The sequence below is a fragment of the Berghia stephanieae genome, chromosome 14 (genome assembly GCF_034508935.2).
Source record: "Berghia stephanieae isolate SIO BIC M18660-M18661 chromosome 14, UCSD_Bste_1.3, whole genome shotgun sequence".
NCBI classification, from domain to species: domain Eukaryota; kingdom Metazoa; phylum Mollusca; class Gastropoda; order Nudibranchia; family Aeolidiidae; genus Berghia; species Berghia stephanieae.
Genome location: NC_088373.1, coordinates 242,876 through 250,181, shown reverse-complemented (window position 1 = coordinate 250,181; position 7,306 = coordinate 242,876).

Below are 7,306 nucleotides of genomic sequence, written 5' to 3'. Positions count from 1 at the left end.
ATGACAACACGCCGTGGACAAAGCGACATAATGATTTCGACGTAACAATGGGTTCGTTCGACGGTGCTGAAACATGCGAACTGGTCGGACTCAACATCCTGTCACAACTGCAACATACACACACATACATCGGCCTCTATAGAGATGACGGACTCGCTATAACCAACAGACGACCAAGAGCGAACGAAAACATCAAAAAACAAATCTGTAAAATATTCCAAAACAACAATTTGAAAATCACGATAGAAGCAAACAAAAAAACAGTTGACTTCCTCGACATCACATTCGACATAAAATCCAATTCATTCCAACCGTTCAGAAAACCAAACAACACCATTAGCTACATTAATAAAAACAGCAACCACCCCCGTTCCGTCATTGAAAACATACCAAAAAACATAGCACTGAGGGTGAGCAAACTTTCGGAAAACAGAGAAATATTCAACGTCGCAGCCACCCCCTACAAAGAAGCACTCACAAAAAGCGGATACAACACACCATTTGAATACACAGACGCCTCCCTCTCATGTAAACCCCAACACACAAGTGAAGAACGTAAAACAAGAAAACGACACATAACTTGGTTCAACCCACCTTTCGACAAAAACGTCAGCACAAACATAGGACAGCGGTTCCTGAAATTAATTGATACACACTTTCCAAAAAACCAAAAGCTACATAAAATTATCAACAGGAATACCATAAAAATAAGCTACTCGTGTATGCGCAACATAGAACAAATAATCTCAAGCCACAACAAAAAAATATTAATAAACCACCGACAAGAGCAAAACCCACCCACCAGAAAATGCAACTGCAGAAATAAAGAACACTGCCCGCTAAACAAACAATGCTTAGAATCAAGTTTAATTTACCAAGCCACAGTCACAGAAACTATAACAAACAAGCAAGAAAAATATGTAGGACTAACAGAAAATAATTTCAAAACAAGATACAACCTCCACACCTCAACATTTAGAAACACTAACAAAAAAACATCCACAAAACTCAGCGAACATATTTGGAAATTAAAAGACAACAAAATAGACCACAACATTTCATGGAAAATTTTATCTAAAGCAACAGGATACACACCAACATCAAAACAATGTAGCTTATGCCTGGAAGAAAAATATACTATAATCAAACAACCTCATGAAGCCACACTCAACATGAAAAGTGAGATATACGGAAGGTGTCCCCATCGGCGTAAATTCTTGTTAAGCAACTTTAAACCGGAACCACTTCAAGAAACAACAACAGTCAACAAAACAACTCAGTCCTGACGATGGCAAATTAAGCCTGAAACATTAATGTAGACTGTCTCAAACATTGTGGTAAATATTTTAAATAATAATAATTCGCTCCATTACTGCATGTCGAGCACTTTTCGTACCATATTTGTATCAAACACGATCCAATATATATATATATATAATATATATATAATATATATATATATATAATATATATATATTATATATATATATATATATATATATTATAATATATATATATATGAGCCAAGGTCAAAAGGTGCCAATTTTATTTCTCAAAATAAAAGTGACATAATAGTCCATTCATGTTTCTATATGTGTAGCAAAAACCCTGTACTTCATGAATCAAAGGCCCTTTAGATAACTTTAAGGTCTAACGCAGCATAATATCGTCAACAATGCCTTTAGGTTGCTGGTGTCACCTGTGACTGGTGACACCAAAATGAGACAAAAAACTCAATAACCAAATGGTTTTTGTTGAGTATCAAACTTTATTTAGTAAGTTATAGACAAAAAGACACAATCAACAACAATCATAGTACAATAATATTACCAACTATTGGAGAAAATGTTGCTTTTTGGTGTCATCGGTCACAAGCAACATAGAATGCAAATATATTATTTCATAAAAATGTTTGTGCATTAACAACAACAACAATATTGCATATGCTTATTACCAGCAATGTTCAGAAACTTTTGAAATAAATTGTTAGGAAATAATGTGACCAAAGCATATCTTATTTAGCGACATTGTGTCACTTGTGACATTAGACCGATGACACCATTACTTATGTCACAAGCAATACCAAATTGCAATTTCGACAATATATCGTTAATTTCAGTCAAACCAGTGTAATAACCACAGTTAAATATGGAATTTAATAATATTTCAGAAACCAAAGATTTCAAAAATAGAAATCTACATGGAAATTAGAGCATCTGAATGTGACTTGTGACATAAGACCGGTGACACCATTACTTATGTCACAAGCAACACCAAATCACACTTTCGTCCATAATATATCATTATTTTCAGTCAAAAAAGCACAATAACCTACTCTAAAATGAAATTCAATAATATTTTAAGAAACTAAATACTTTCAACTTGGAAATATACTTAGAATTTAGTAATACCATTGTTGCTATTACTTTGGTCAAAATCGTGACCATTTGCTCATATCAAGAATACAATGCTGAAGCAACATGTAATTCATGCTTCCAAGCTATTAACTGACCAAATCATTAAAACTCAACTTTCTCACCTTACATTTCCAATCATCCCATTTCAAAATACGTAGTCTTATAGTAATATCACATGTAAATTCTTTACCATTCAACATCCAGTCAAGCAGTATTGTAATTAGTGGATAATGTATCATTAAATTCGACAATTTCTATTGATGATTTTTTTTTTTTTTTTTTTTTTTTTTTTTTTTTTTTTTTTGGGGGGGGGCATTAGAACGCAATTTAGCCTCAATAAATCAAGAATAGCAACTGAACACATGTAATATAGCCTTTTAACATGTAATTCAATGACATTTCCAGCTTTGAAGAACATGAAAACAGAAATACATTAGAAACTTCAAACTTAAGTGTCACCTGTGACATTTTAAACCAATGACACCAATGGTCACAAAAAGTACCAGAAGTCACACATATACTAGATAAATATCAGCCATGGTAATGAATTCATGTAACCATTCCGTAACATCCGCCCTACTGCTCAAATCTGCTAGTTTCTAGTAATTTAGTGTGTTAATAGTAAATCAAATTAAATTTCTTGACAACCCTTCTTTTATCTGGATTCGTCAAAAGCTTGAATTTTGTCTTTTTCTTGATTGATACAACCCTGAAACATAAAAAATTAGAATTACAAGGAAATAATTAATTGTGTCAAATCAGTCTTATGTGAGATGTCATAATATCATATTTGTAAATAGAATAACAGATGAAAACATAATTTTTTGGTGGCTTTTTGTAATATCCAATATCAAGTGTTGCTTGTGACAATGTAAAATAGCGATGACACCAAAGTTCAACTTACCTTTTCTGCCTGGAGCCACGCTGGAAAGGCAAATGAAAGTGCTGCACTTCAAAGACTGGTAAGAAGGGTGGATCAAAATTGCGAATCGCCATTTAACGAAACAAACTTCCACGTGTTCACGCATGCCGTGTTGCTTGTGACAAATGACACCAAAACGAATAAACCTCAATATCGGCAAAACGGTATACATTTACTCCAAGATTTGAATTCAGATAGTAAATCTTTGCTTTTTTCTCATAATATAACATGTTATAAACATTAATCACGAGCTTTAAAGTTTCGTGTCGAGACTTAGTATTGTGCTGTGTTTGATGACACCAAAGGTCACAAGCAACACCAACTTTTTAAGAACTCTATATGAAACTTAATCAGATATGTAATATACTGCAATTGCGTTTAAAAGTAAATTTTGACTTTATACTATTAGTCAAATTTAAATCACGTGAGCTAAAACATCACATTTAAATTCTACATGATTTCTAACAAGGTGATGCGTTGACCTCGTTTTAAGCACATGCCAAACAGCATTCAAATTTGACTTTCAAGTTGTTTATTTCATATTCTGTTGAACAGAGTATGTTGAGCTATCTCATTTTATCTCTTCTTCATATTATCAATTGATTACAAGCATTAACCCAATGAAAACAGCCCATAATTAAGTAAAAATCAAATTTTCTTAACACTGGTATCAGGCGGGCACCTTTTGACCTTGGCTCATAATATATATATATATATATATATATATATATATATATATATATATATATATATATATATATATATATATATATATATATATTATATATATATATATATCACGCTTACCAAGAATTGCCTCCCTTTGCAATTCTTCGTTTTATTTCTGTGCTACATCTGCCATCTGAAGTTATTATGTACCCAAGATATTAAAATGTCTGAACTTGTTTTATAGTTTCTCCTTTGCTTATTAAGTTACATGTTGGATTTCTTTCTCTCCTGGATACAACCATGCATTCTGTCGTTTTTTACATTTAAATATAAACCCATACGTCCACTCTCTGTAACTACTTTATCAAGGTGTAATTGTAAATTTTCTTTTGAGTCTGAAATTAATGCTGTGCCATCTGCATTCCTTGTTGATATTCTCAGCATTGATCTTAATACCTGGACTCCTAAAGTTCTAATAATTGTTTCGCTGTAGATATTAAAAAGGTCTGGTGACAAAACACACCCTTGTCTAACACCTCTTTTAATCTGTTAATATTCACTGAATTCTCCTTCAATCCTGACGGTTTTGTTTTTGATTGTTTTTAAGGGTTTTACGGCGCTTGCAACACATTAAGGTCATATCAGCGCCAGTACAAAGGAAGAAAATGGGATAGTAAAAAGTTCTAGAATTACAATAAAGCATCCAAGAAAAGGGAAGACAAAGGGGAATTGGTTCAAATAAGAAACAGGTGTAGATTCCAAAAGCACTCTATCAAAGTACTTAGTTTGAGATCACTAAAAGTCTCATCCAGATACAAGCACAGGTCTCCACTAAGAGGAACACACTCAAATGTTTACACATCATATATAATGTAAAGAAAACATAATACAGTGCATGACAGAGAGATGATTTACAAGGAAAAAAATATCATCTCCCAAAACTAACTATACAATTGACTGTTTCCCTCTCAGCCAGGGGATCTGGCCAGGACCAGGACAAGACCAAGTAATCCCATTCCAAGACAAAGACAGAAAGCATGTTGGAAAACAGATATAAGGGGATAGAAGACACAGTATGTACCCCCCTGCCCACTATGGGAGGTCAGGAACCCCGTCCAGTAATCCTGGAAATCCTGACGGTTACACTTTGATTCCAATATAAGTTTCTAATAATTCTTAGATCTTTTCCATCTATCTCTAGTCCTAATTATTCTATACAATCCAATAATTCAAAGGCCAAAAGAAAATGAACAACACATCAGACAAATGTTCAAAAAGGTGTATTGCTTTCAAAGTACATCAATATTGTGTTATATAACAATCTAGTTTCACAACTCTTTGGGAATAGATAATAATAAAAAAAGAAAATTATATAGTTACATATCATTTCATATCAAGTCAATGAATTATTTTGTAACGTCTACACACTTCAATTCTTGAATATCATTTTATTATATGTGACCCACTTTCTCAAAACGGTATTATGTCGAGATGAATGTTGTAATTTAAGTAAGAAATCGATTTTATCCTCGACAATAACCAAAGAAATTGACACCAAGTTTAACATCTGTGAGGGTCCCGATAGCTCAGTTGGTAGAGCACTCACTTCACATGTAAAAGGACCAAGATCGATCCCGGGTGAAGTCAAGATTTTTTTTATGACCCCTCCCCCCCCCCCCTACCCCCTGTCCACCCAGTAGTAAATGGGTAACTGAATCTGGTAGATTTGGCACAAAGTACTTTGCGATAGACTAGCGTCCTATCCAAAGGATAGCAAGCAATTACTTTTGCCCATTTCACACTAAAGAAACCGGGGATAAACTCCAGCCCCATGGGCCCAATGGCTCTGATAGACTTCTTTCATATTTGTGGCTACAAATTTGATTTCCTTCCAGGACCTCGTTCATCCTGGTATTTGTTGTTTTGTTTTTCACGGTTTTACGGCGCTTGCAATACATTAAGGTCATATCAGCGCCAGTAAAAAGGAAGAATATGGGATAGTAAAAAGTTATAGAATTACAATTAAAGCACCCAAGAAAAGGCAAGACCAAGGGCAATTGGTTCAAATAGAAACAGATGTAGATTCCAAGAGCACACAATCAAAGTACTTAGTTTGAGATCACATAAAAGTCTCATCCAGACACAAGCACAGGTCCCAACTAAGAGGGATACACTCAAATGTTTACAAACCATATATAAAATGTTACCAAAACATAATACAGTGCATAACAGAGAGATGATTTACAAGACAAAAAATATCATCTCCCAAAACTCTAACTATTCATTTGACTGTTTCCCTCCCAGCCAGGGTATCCGGTCAGGACCAGAAATCTCATTCAAAGACAAAGACAGAAAGCAAGTTGAAAAACAGATACAGAAGACACCGTAAGTACCTCCTTGCCCACTATGGGAGGTCAGGAACCCCACCCAGACAATTGATTTCCTTCCAGGGCCTAGTTCATCATGATATAAATACGTTTAGAGACCCTACCATGATTTACATAGTTATTTATCAATATCAATTCGTTGCATCAGCGACCTTCATTTCTAACTAACAATAAATTCTATTTTTCTTTAAACTAATGACATAAATAACAATATGAAATTGAATGTAAGCTTCAATTTAATATATTATGAAAACAGATCAAATGGACGTTTTGGGTTTCCCCTTCATCAACAAAACAAGATGAATGAAACACTTCAGACAAATGAGATAATGTGAGAGTGGCGTTGAGTACAAAATGAACAATCCTCGTATCTTATTTAGTTACTATTTCAAAGCTATTTTTTTCCCCGTTAATTTCTATTCGTACTATTTATTACAAAAGAAGAAAATTTGGAGGAATAAAATTGGAAGTTGATGTTAAGACAAGCCTCCCACCCCAAAGGATAGACCGATATCTTTGTTTGTTTGTTTGTTCGTTTTTAAAGGTTTCACAGCGCTTGCAACACATTTAGGTCATATCAGCGCCAGTAAAAAGGAAGAAAATGAGATAGTAAAAACATTCTAGATGTACAATTACAAGACTTCAGAAAAAAGTAAAACAAAGGGGAATGGTACAAATAGGGAACAGATGTAGATATCAAGAGCACACTATCAGTGTACTCAGTTAGAGATCACCTAAAAGTTTCATCCAGACACCAGCACTAGTCCCCACAAAGAGGAATACACTCAAATGTTTAAAAATCATATGTTAAAAATAATAATAAAAATAACAGTACTTAACAGAGATATGATTTAGAAGGAAAAAAAAAATCATCTACCAAAACTATAACTTTACATTCGACTGTTTCCCTC